The sequence below is a fragment of the Tetrao urogallus genome, assembly GCF_951394365.1.
Source record: "Tetrao urogallus genome assembly, chromosome: 5".
Taxonomy (NCBI): Eukaryota; Metazoa; Chordata; class Aves; order Galliformes; family Phasianidae; genus Tetrao; species Tetrao urogallus.
This window is the reverse complement of record NC_136818.1, coordinates 9,876,009-9,888,826: the sequence shown is the minus strand read 5'-3', so window position 1 is coordinate 9,888,826 and position 12,818 is coordinate 9,876,009. Positions and strand designations below refer to the sequence as shown.

The following is a 12,818-nucleotide window of genomic DNA, read 5'->3' as shown; positions in this document are numbered from 1 at the left end:
AATCATGGAATCATTAATGCTGGAAAAGACCTCTAAGATGTTCCAGTCTAACCCCAGCCCACCCCACCATGCCTACTGACTACGTCCCTCAGTGTCCCATAGAATCATAGAATGGCCAGGGTTGGAAGGGACCTCAAGGATCATGAATCTCCAACCCCCCTACCACAGGCAGGGCCACCAACCTCCCCATTTAATACCAGACCCGACTGCCCAGGGCCCCATCCAACCTGGCCTTGAACACCTTTAGGAATGGAGAAAATCTGCATGGGTGTCATATCCCCATGTTTCTTGGACACCTCCAAGGATGGTGACCCCACCACCTCCTTGGGCAGCCTGTGCCACTGCATCACCAAAATAATGTATATATGATTCACTTAGAAATTGAGAGCTCTGTGAAATATGCAGTGCTGCCTGTTGCAGGTTTTCTTTCTCCGTTCCAACCATAGCTGTGCACTGAGGAATCACTGAGATATTTTGACAGATGCCAATCACAGTGATGGTTTTCACCAAATTTTTGTAATGATTAATGTCAATCTATGCAGTTGTTTGCATTTCTAAATGTTTGCTTTTCTTCATCTCTTATTTGTTTCACTTTCGCAGCAGTGCCCAGCTTACTGTAATGAGATTCAGGAAGCTGGAATCCATCTCAATTAGTGAGTCTCCTGTAAATATTTTCACTGACAGAACTGTCTTTATTCAGTTAAGGTTTCAAAATATTTGAATGTTGTTTTATGATAAACAATTAGAAGATCAAGTAATTCAAATAAAGTGATACCGGGAGGGCCGTTTATTCTGAGATAATCCTCTCTTTAGCTAATCTAAAGAAATCTTGCTCTCTGAAGATGCAAGAGCTTCAATAAAGGCAGAGGAGAGGGGAGAAGCATAAGAGGAAAGCGAAGAGGTTCCTGCAGGCTTTATCTAACAAGATTGGGCTGCCTATCTGGAAATGCTCAAGGGATTGTTACATGTGTTTGATGAACTGAGTAATGATCAGAGTTACTGGTGTTTGGAGAGCATGAAGCTGCGTTCTGCCTTCTGGGGGATACAATCCAGAAAGACACAAGACATCTGGTTTAGGAAGAGCCCTCAACAGCTTAATGAATACTCTGTGGCTGTTAGGTGGTAAAAAATTAAGTGGGAAGGCCAGCTTATAACAGGTGCTTTAAGCACTATTGGGACATAAGGTTTTGTAGAGTTCTGGGACTTTCACTTCTGTACATTCATTTTTTAGCATGGCACAACTACCAACTGCTGCTGAGTTTCCTTCCTAACACCTCAGATCTGACAAATCCCATTTTAAGAGTTAGGTACACAACAAGGGAGATTTCCAAGCTTGTCCCACTTTCCACATGTTAAGAGTGGTTGCCTGCTACATTTTCTGTAGATCTGTGATTGTGTGTGGTTTTGGTTTTGGTTTTCTTTTGTAAGTTGCAATGCGACTTTTGCTCATCAGACCACTTAACAGAACAAAACATAAGAGCAATTTTTCTAAGAAATCACAGTTTAAATTCTGGATCAGTAGCTTGTAAGTAGCTGCAAAACAAACACATTAAATTAAGCAGATGCAAACTTTTGAAAAAACCTAATATCAATCTCCTTGTTTCATTAGCTGCTTGAAGATTTGGGAGGCTGTGGTGAAGAGTCAACTCTGACTCTGCAATATTGCTTTTCATAGCAGTCTTAGAATCATCGGATCACTGAACTATTAAGGTTGGAAAAGACCTCCAAGATCATCCAGCCCAAACTGCCCCAGCATGCCTACTGACCACTGTGGGCCGCATCCCCATGGTTCTTGAACACCTCCAGGGGTGGTGCCCCCCTGAACTTCCTCTGGAGCAACTTAAGGCCATTACCTCCTGTCCTTTCTCTCCCATGCAAGATGAACTCTTCCATTGCTCTCCAGCTTGTCCCCAGTGCTCTCCTTTCAGCTCCATCAACCTTCTTGTGCAGCAGGATCCTACTGCATCAAAGACAAAGAAGAGGCTAAGGACAGTCTGTACTGGTGCTCCAGAAGTTTCTTGCTCTTGGAGGGATGCTTTAGAGGAGCAAAGGGAGCAGGGTACTGCTTGTTGTTTTCCGCGGCCAGCGCATGGCTTTGTGTCTCAGGCTGTGGAAGCTCTGTCAGTTCCATCTGGCAGGTGCAAACTGGTGGACTTCCAGGAAGGGTAGCTCAGTAAAAGACATCATAGTTCACATCGTCCCTGGAGCCCTGCAGCCACCTTTACTCTGTTGAAACGAAACGAGCTAATTTGTTTCCCAGCAGACTAATTGCTCTTGGTTTATTATAGAGACTATTTGGTGCCCTGTTCTGAAGACTGTTTGTTCCGGACAGCATGTTTTAGAATATGTTTGTATGTGCTGGCAAATTTTTCAGGTTTTTTTTTTTTTTTTTTTTTTTTTAAAGGTCACCTTGGGTTTAGGAAAGTTTAAAGAGCTGCAATAGCTAAATAGATACAAGAAATTCAAACAAATTCTGAAGGTGGTTGGACTGTGGAATTCTTTTCAGCTTTTCAATCTGAACTTCCTTAAATTTGCCACGTTACTGAACCGGCTCATTTACATCTGTATTCTAAGGCCTTGCTGACTCTGTCGCCCACAACTGCCTTAGAACTTTCCAGATTTCCTAAAATCACTGTATTTCATGCAAGTTATGCCTTAGTTTCTTCGTACTGCATCATTTCATTCTTACCTAAACCTGTTTCTCAGATTATGGAGCTAAAATAACTGCTGCCATTGTCTAGTTCCCTTGCTCGTGGGATTTATGCTGCCTTTCCCTCATCTGCATGAATGACAGACGTTTCCTTCAGTGCAGGGCTGGTCAGTGGTCTCCGTTTTGTAGTGCTTAGCACAACAGGACCTCAGCTTTGGTCTGATTAACGTTGTGATTGACATTGTTGGTAACATTCCTAGAGGCTACTAGATTATTCTGCTGGCAAAAGATTATTCTGTCCTTTCTGTATTGAATGTTTCTGCCCATTTTGCAGTTCTGCATGCTGTCCTCCCTGTGTTGGCTTGAGGCTATGAGCTGCTGCCTTATCTACCTTTTTCTTCGTGCTAAAATACTTCTCTCCTGTAAACCACCATGTCTCCCACTATGCTGGGATACCATTTTGGTGAAAACACTTGTCAAACTCCTTCTGGTGCACCACAGTCTGTGATTTCTCTTTTCTCTGAACCTGGAGGACCTCTTTGGCAGTGGGATGATAATCTTATTTTAACATTTGGTGTGGTGCCAACTATTTTTGTTTTGGAACGTACATTGGAAATATCAGGAATGAGTTTTGGCAAGAGTGTCAGTGCAATCTTGCAGGCAGTAAATAATGAAGACTTTAACAGGAAAAGAGAACCCAAACACTTCATGATCTGGGTTGGCTTGTATGAATCAGCAAGTCCTGAATCTGTGTTGCTAAAAAACACGTCCCAATTGCTAAATGTGACCCAAATAGTATACCCATGTAGAGGCATAACCCGTGGGATTCTGCTCCAGAATTGTTCTACGAACAGCATTAAGCTGCCTCCTCTTAACATAGCTGAGCCCTGACCTGGGACTTTCTCTTTTTTGGACTCATTACAGTGATGTGCATATTTCTCCTCTTGTTTACACTTGTATTGCTCCTTCTAGTCTCTTGTAAAACTGCTATTAAGTTCACCCTTCTCATTTGTCATACTTCCAGTGACAAGATCTTTCTCCTTTCACTAACTGTCCCTCTTCCACTATATTAAATTCAGGCTTATTGGCCTCCACAGGGCTCTGTGGGCCGTTAATGCCAACCACTTAATTCTTAGCTTAGTTAAACATAAAATCTTTTTCCATGCGAGCCTGGGAACGTTCAGACAGCTCTTACAAGCTGTTTGCAAGTCTGTAGTGAATTTAATTGCACAGTTGAATTATTGGATGATACTTTCCTGTAGAAGTATTCAAAATTATTTCATCTTTATGTCTGGATACCTGAGACGAGGGGGAAAAAATGCAAGACAAGGCATACGATTGCTCATCTGTCCGGCAGGAGGAATATAAACTAGATTTAAATTGCATGGTCTTTGTCAGTTGTTTCCATAAACTACCCTGTGAGTTCAAATGTGCTAAGTTTGAGCAGTGTGCCAAGGGGTACAGGCACTGGGCAAGAGATGGTGGAGGCGAACCTGGCTGGAGGTGAACCTGACTGATGGCTGTGCAGGAGTGAAGAGCTCTCTTGGGTGGTTTTGTTCTCTCTGACATGGCTCTGCTGCTTTTAGGATGAAGCTTTTGCCTTTGCATGGTGTGCCACCATGTGCATCCCAGCTTGTCTCAGCGATAGCTTCAAGTCCTTGTGCAATGTTGTATTATATGTTGTGAATGTGCAGTGCTGTTGGTTAGAGAACCCATTTGTTTTTATGCTGTATTTCTCAGTTATGTTTATTAATTGGAGAAGGATGGAATCTCTCTAATGTGTGGCCATCGTGAGGGACATCTCTGTATTGCAGAAGAGCGGAACCACATTTTATTAACAAATAACAGTAACATGCCATGATGATGGAAGTCACTGTAAAGTGACCGTGTAACTAACATAATAGAGGTTATCAAGGTTAAGGATTAGCCTCATGGGAAGCTTCTAAATGTTGATTCCTTTGCTCCCTTTTTTATTTTGTAGCTTTCAGGTGCTGTGAACTATGCTGATGAAGAGAGAGGGTGGGCACTTTCTTGCCTTTAGGTACACAGACAACTGGCAATGCATTTTACGTATGGGGAAAGAGAATAGGTTTTCTTTTGGCTTGAGCTGACTATACTTTCCAGTGTTTAGACCTATAGCTTGTAACCAGGCAGAAAAACTAATAGAGGAAATAACAGAGGTGGAACCTTCCCACCAGTATTCCATTAGATTTTGTTACCATGTGACAGATGAGAGCAGATGGGCAGCCTGACAAAATGGCATCTGACATGGAAATCTCTATTAAGCAAAGGTAATGCAAAAGAACTGCATTCCTCCATGTGGGAAATTCATTTCCTGACATTCATTGACACTTACTGAGCACTTATGAACACCAAACAGTGTGGGGACAGTGAGAGGTGGATGTGCATTTCAGCAATGGCAATGAGCCACACTCCAGACAGTCGTGCAGATTTTCATGAGCAAGGCATGTAGGCTCCTGTTCATCACAGGTGAAAATGCATAGCTAATAGTGTTGACTGTGTTGAAAAATAGCATTTTGTACCTGAGAATTTTCTCTATCAAATAGTGTTATTGTGCTCTTTGTATCTGTTGTAGTTTCCATGTAAATAAATATGAGGCATTACATTTGGAGTGACCTACATAGAAATGACACCTCAGCCCAGATAAACTGAAGTCTGCATTATTCCCATGGTGTGCTTGGGACCAGGTTGTTCTGCTGGCCAAAATGGTACGTGGGTACACGTTGTGAAACCAGATCATAGGTCTGAGCTGCATCATTTACAGTTTGCCCATCTCTCTGCTCCTCTCAAGATATTCCCTATGGTTGTTGGGAGCTGTGACTAATAGAGGAATCGACAGATTGTTGAAATATTAATTTGACTTGAGGACAAAAGCGAAGCAGCTTTCCTGTTTATGCTCATTATTAGCGTTCCCTGTGCAGTTGCATAGTTTCTGTAGTTTGTCAAAAGACTGTTCTGAAGACTAGCTTAAAAAAAACATTGGGGAGAAGTTGTCATTTTTACTATCTGTTTCCCTTATAACAGAACTTAACAGTTTGTAGCAATGCCATAATGTTTATGCTCATTGGACGTGCTGGGCATTTTTGTTCTTTTAATCTCTGCTCTGTCATTGTCCTTTCGTCCTTGCCTGCAGCAGCACTGTTGGCTTCATTGTAGTCCTGAGTCTCCTGGCACTATACCCAGTTGTGTAACACTGCTCTGATGTTGATTTACTTATCATCAGTTCTTCTACCTCATCTCTTCAACTGGGAAGGTGTTAAATTCTGTGCATGGACTTTGTGCATTTACAACTTTAGGAGACCTCAGACTACACTACAGCATTGAGGCTCACTTTTCCTTATGTTGGTTATTCTCTTGCTTATCCTCAGCATCAAATGAATGGAGTAAGCCTTTGCTTTCCTTATACCTACTGTGCAGCAGGCATTACATTTGTATGGGCACTCATTTCAGAGTCAGACTCTTAAGGATTTATAAAAATACAGGCACTGATTGGTCAAATCACCTTTGTGTGTTTTAAGACAGGTACATTAGGAAAGGGATGACATTAACACTCACTGATTTCCAGTTTTGTTCATTGGCAAATTTAAGTGATGAATTCCAGTGGATGATATTCTGTAGTCACAGGCGTTCGTCCCATTTTCACAAGCTCCCTCTCATCAAGCATTAGCTCAGTGGAATAGCTACTCATTGATCAAATTAAATGCCTTTTTTACCATTTTGTAATCTGATCAGTTGGTTAGGCTGATGGAGGCAAGAGCTGCAACACTTACTGCCAATAGAGGTGTTCAAGAAACATGGAGATGTGGCACTGAAGTCAGTGGGCAGTACTGGTGGTAGCTGGATGTTGGACTGGATGATCATAGCGGTCTTTTCCAACCTTAATGATTCTATTTATGAAAATGGAGTTGCACCAAACCCTTGCTTTTGAGATTTGACCACAGTAGGATTTGAGGTTTTGTACTTCAAGTGTTCCTTGCACTATGGGGGAAGAATCACCGTATCACCGCCTTGAGGTGAGTGTGGACCTCTGAGGATGCCCTCATCCAGCTCCATGCTCAAAGCAGGTTGCTCAGGGCTGTGTTCAGGTAGGATTGAATGTCTCCATGGATGAAAAATCCACGACTTCTCTAGTCAGCCTGTTCTGATATTTGACTGCCCTCACAGGGGAAACAAAATTCTTACTTTGAATGAGATTTCTTGTATTTGGGGATTATTTTTTTTTTCCTGCATTACTTCTTATCCTGTACATCAGTCACCACTGTGAAGAGTCTGTCTATGCCTTCTGTATTCCCCCATCAGACATTTTTACACATGACTCAGATTCTCCTGATCCCCTCTGCTCAAGGCTAACAACCCCAGCTCTCAGCCTCCCCTCCCATGGCAGATGCTCCAATCTCTTAATCACCTTAGTTAATTGCCGTGTGCCTCTGGCAGTTGGGAGCCCGGTGCTGGCCCCAGTGCCCAGCTGGGGCTCAGAGGGATCCTCTTGAGCAGTCCACATCAGGGCTCTGCTGTATAAATGCAGTGTTGGCTCTTGTTTCACCAGTTGTCCACCAGGAGCCTCTCCTTTGCTCATCTTACTGTCTCTGCTCCTTCTCAGACAGGAAGGAGGTGGAGGATAGACTGTATCCAGTTCAAGCTTCTGCCCTCCTCTGTGTTGTGGGTTTGTGAATCTGCCTTCCTGCCTTTTGGTTTTGAGACTGAACGCTGGGAACAGCAGCTCCAGCACTCTATGGAGCAGCGTCTCTGGTCTCTCTCACTGCAAAACTAATGAGCACTAAATCACCCGCCCTGGACTGTATACATCTAGGAATTTTAAAGAGGCTTAAGAACGTAATGATTGAACTGCAAACCAAACTGTGCAATCTCTCATTAAATCAGACTTTCAGCTGCAGAAACAAAAGGAGCAAGTGTGTTATCTAAACTTGCAAAGGGAAATTTAGAAACCACAATGCATCAACCTTGTTTACCAGGAAAACTCTTTAAAAGGGAAATTAAACTTAGATTTCTAGACTTTTAGATGACCACTGTATGATATGGCCCAGTACAGCTGCTATGACTGAAGATTGTGCAATGTGAACCTGTTGTCATCTGAATCTACACAAATAGGGTTGGCTGAAACTTCACAATGTTGTCCCTTTCTTTTCTGTGACTTCTGTTATGTCATTTATAGTCTAATTTGTTGTTCTTATATTCCTTTATATTCACTTTTCCTATGTTGTTTTTTTTTGTTGTTGTTGTTGTTGTTTTTTTTTTGTCTTGCTTGTGCTCTTTAGCACAGCAAATAAAAGTAAACTTGCTATTTATTCCTTCGCTGCTTATGTCTGCCATCAGGTCTATCCTGGCCAGCCCCACAGTGTGCTGCTGTTTCTTGCAGATGGCTGCAAGAAATGTGGGGCCTGTCTGAAATCTCCTGTGCTTAAAACTTCAGATCTACTTCCAATCTATTCCAAAATAAAATCTCATCCTGTCTCTTTGAGAAGGCTGCAGTCTGTGTATGCAAAATCATGATGTGTTTAGTTTGCAGAAGAAATACCTTAGGTGTGTGAAACTTAGTAGATGACAAAGAAAAAAAATCCAGCAATTTTAACCCTTCTCAGCTCTTAAACAAATGGAAATAGACTGTATTTCAAACTGGTCTTAGCTTGTAGACTTTACTGAGACAGGATCTGAACAAGCTATGAACAATCGTGTATTAATATGAGTAGTAGATATATTACTATAGAACAGATATTTTAAAAAGTAAGGATTATTTTGCTTACTTGCCTTGACTTTCAAGCAGATCGAGATGGGAGAGAAACTGTGTCCCAGGTCAGTTTATTCCACTGTTGCTTAGTGGAAAGTTATTTTACTTTTGTGGGAGGTGTGCTGCTGGTTTTTGTTTTAGTTGGAACTGCTGGCCTGATGTGGCGTAGCCTTTGGTGCCTGATGTAATACATGTCCTACTGTTACATGGCTGAGTAAAAGCACGTGTGGCTGCACACATCTTATTTGTACCATTTTTCAAAACTAATCTAATCTTGGTTAATTGGTTGAATGATTTCAGTGTCTACCAGAGGGAATTTGTCAACACTTCCCACACAAGACTGAGCTTTAAGTCAGCATTGCTGTACCAAAGTGTACATGCTGCTGTACTTCCTGCAGGTCGATGGAGACAGCACAACAAGCTCTGGCTAAGCTCTGCTCTCCCTTAACTTCTCCTGCATGAAAGAAAGAAGGGAAAAAAACACTGATAAAAGCTTTCGACATAACCTGTTTCTACTTAAATGCATCAAAAAGAACCCCAACGATTCTCTTCTTTGTGCATCAGGTAATATACCTGGGCAACTCCTTGCCAAGGAATGCAGCGGCTGCAGAGCGTCTGTATGGATTCCAGGGGAGTCTGGACAAATATTTGGAGGAGTGCTCTGTTTCTGGGAGGGATAGGAGTTGCTGATTAGACAAACCACATCAAGCTCAGGAAATCCGTTGAGCTGAAAGCGTTTGAAAGCTATGTGAAAGTTACAGAGAAAATATTTTATCGCTTTGCCCTTTTCTTTACTTCACCTTGGACATCTGCTTATTGCCATTTTTAGAGAAGAGATTTTGAACCCTGATTTGCTCCTCTCGCTTGCATCCTCAGGTAGGATTCTCCCTACTGCTGTGCAATCAAGTTAATGAATCCTTGAAAAAAAATGCCAGGCTAAAAGTTGAGCAGAGCTTTTTTCCTTCCTCTGAAACACAGTGACTGTGATCCCCAGGCTTTGCTTTGGACTGATTTTACTGCTCTCAGAGCCCAGGAAATCTTGCCGTAACTCAGTATCTGTCTAACGACGAGCAAAACAGGCAAAGGTGGCTTAGATTTTTAAGCACGCCTTGATATCAAAAGAAGAAATTAAGTGACCAGTGAATGAAAGCTCACACTATCTGCTATGGATAACTCAAGGCTGTGCCACCCACCGGCATGTTGGGAAGGTTTTTGTTGTTACTGCTGCATATCTGCCTACCTTTATTTCAGATAGAGCCACTCTTGTATTTTTACTTCTAATTCCAATATGGGAGATCCTAATCCCTGTAGTGAGTGAATCCATTTTCCCCGAGTTAGCTGATAGAGACTATCAGGAGCGGACCTGCTGTGTTGCTCTGGAGCTCGGGGTCTCCAGCAGGGCAGTCCGTTTGAGACACTCTGTGGCTAAGATGAAAGCCAGTGCTGCAAAGCACCTATCAGACTGTCTGTGTAGAAAAATCTGCACTGGGGTGTTCGGAAGTAATGACTGGAAGGTAATTAGGTCAACACAAATGGCCCGATTTGGTGAGAAGACACATAACTGCAGTTTCTGTCGAATTCGACCAAGTGCTGACTGTCCCTGAAAGACTTTGGTGATGTGGATGCTTAAGGTCAGGCAGCGATGTTTACACAGCGTTGACGTGAGGTTCTGCAGGTTTTGTCATTGGGGTGCTTGTGAGCATCACCACCGACTGCACCGAGGAAAAGGCAGAGCAGCTCATAGGAAGGAGCAGAGCAGCTCCGGAGGGCCGAGCGTGAGCAGAGTGGAGGTGAATGATGTAGGGCGATGCTGCCGTGTTTGCTTGTGCTGTGGTTGTCTGTTTTCAGTCTTCTTCAACATTTGCCCATAAATACTTGTGGGAACTTTTCCGTTCGGCCCACCGTGCTGCTGCTTTGCTGGCTAATGAAAATCTGCTCTTCTCCTGTCATCAAGATGAAAGGCTCCTCAGATGAAGCAGCCCTTCAGCTTTTCTGTTTAGACAGGGAAAATTAAGAGCGTCCTGAATTAGATGGGCTTGCATGCTTCGACTTTGTTTTTTAAACTGTGTTCAGCTAATAGAGTTTTAGAGCAGTAGCCTTTTGGGGAGAATTGGGAAGAGCGGTCAAAATGTGTTCTGGGATCTTATGACACTTTGGATAATAAATTCTTATTTTTAAGGAATATTTTTTGGTAACTTGTACCATAGCTTTCTTGTTACTTCTTGTTATTTCTTCTGTTGCACTTCAGTAAGTTCCAACGAGTGAGTTACTATTTGTTGATTTATTGGAGGGTAAAAGTACTTAAGATGATAAGGCATTAGAAATAGCTGGTGATTGAGATAACTCACTATTTATATAATGCTCTTCATCTTCTTTGCCAATGCATTCCAAAAGTTTTGCTTTTCAGGCTGTGAGTTTTCATGACTTTTTTTCCAATTTTTCTTACAAAGGTGATAGTTTTGTTAAAAGTAGGATTAGAGGACAAGGAAATAGCTGCAATTTGTCATCGTAAGGGCAAGATTTCCTGCTCTGTGATGCTGAACATGTCTAATTCCAACATGTCTGAAGTGCAAAGTTTAATACCTTTATGGAGTTGGTTTTAAAACTTTCAAGAAGTGGAATAAAAACACGAAAACCTTCTCTACGGCAGATGTAAATTGTCAATAATTGTTTGTGAAGCCCCTGCATACTGCAGTGGTTGTGAGGCCCATCTGTGTGGCTGTACAAACACAGGTGGGCAAAGAAAAAATGACAAAGTAAACCCAAAATGGGTGACACCTACAAAATACAGGGAAGAAGTTGAACTCCAGGCTCAGGCAGAGAGTGCATTGCTCCCTTTGTGACTCCATGGTGGATCCTTGGAGATGTGGTGCTCACTCTGTGCTTTGTGCCGCTTTCCCATTTCTTCCCTCCTAGAATGCTGTTGGTGGGGCATGAGTTGTGTCAGCCAGCCCAGGAGTGAAGCATTTCCATGCTTTGGGACCTGGGATCGCTCAAGCTGCATTTTGTCCATGGGCCATATCACCCTTTGATAGCAGTCAAAACGTGTAGCTTTAACTTTCACCATTATGTCTTGTTTTCTTTCCCACAGTTGTAGAAAAAGTGCTTTCTTTATCAAGAATTTTGAAAGAGAAAACATGTCTGTTTTTTTTTTATCCCCTCATCTTCACCATAACCATTTCCTTTAGTAGCTAATAATATTTAGTATTTATTTCGGTGACTTACATAAATCTTAAATGCATAAACCAGCAGCATCCTTTTTTACTACTGGCTTCTCCTGTGGGAACTTGTTGGAATGAAGAATCTCACTGAAAAGCTCCATTCCTGGAACGAGGAGGTCTGTGCTGTTCTTCAGGTGGTAATAAGGAAAACGGAAAGAGTCCTTCTGCTTTAAGTAGTGAATCAACTGCACCCACTTACTCCTTTAGTCAGTGAAGCTTTTTGTTTTTGTCAGGTGGCCCCTTGGATAGAAGCTTTCTCTAGTGCCCAGTCCCTGAGCCTTATCTATGGAAGCAGCACTGAGAAGGAGGTTTTACAAGCACAGTATCTTAGCTTTGTTTTGTTAAAATTCTTGTTTATTTTTAAAACCATGGGACCAAAGGAGGGAGGCTTAAATTAAACAGTGCTGATGTTATCTGGAAGATTTTAATGCATGTTGCTGTACTGATAACTCGCAGGCTAAGGGCTGGAATTAATAAGGTGTGGAGATAGAGAATGACATGAAACTGGGCGCAGGGGGCATATCTCCCACGTCAATCATTCTGTGCAGTTAGAGGGACCTACTGGCACCTGGGGTGCGTTGCTTTGGTCTTTTTTGTCTGGGCTTCTGATCAGTGCCTGTGGGATCCTAAAATTCTTGGAGGTTAGAGGAAGTAAAAGCCTCTGTCTGAACTTTAAATAGGAACATCTGACTGCCACCAATCCACTCTCCGGTACAACATGAAGACTATTGTGCAGCGAAGGAACAGAAACACAAATGGAATTTTTCCTGTTAGGATATGGATCTCATCAGTAGCTTTGTAATTTTGTTGTAGATGTGTGTCCATATGTGATACATACTCTGATATTAGTGATCTCCAGAGGTCCCTTCCAACCCCTACAATTCTTTGATTCTGTCATGGTGCAGATGCACATCAACTGGGTGTTGGTTTCTTTTTGTGTACTCAGATAATGTCACCCGAAGCTGTATTACCCTGTGTGGTACTTCATAGAAGAAAAAAGATTTATTCTCTGAGCAGCTGAATGGCACTTCTTTGACTAGAAAGCAACCTTGAGAATCTTACCATTGCTTCTTGAACAACTTTGTACATGAAGGAGCATGCCAGGGTAAATTGTTCAAGAAGTTAGGAGTTTGTGCAATGGACATTTCCATTCTTTGAGTTAGGATGTCCACCTTCTGAA

The 12,818-nt window shown here is 42.3% G+C and overlaps 1 protein-coding gene across 7 annotated transcripts in view; it reads left to right on the top strand.

Moving 5' to 3' along the window:
• Positions 1-12,818, top strand: part of ST3GAL3 (ST3 beta-galactoside alpha-2,3-sialyltransferase 3) — a gene marked incomplete at both ends in the record, with an annotated part of 141,435 nt that overhangs the window by 64,348 nt on the left and 64,269 nt on the right. The window lies entirely within an intron of this gene.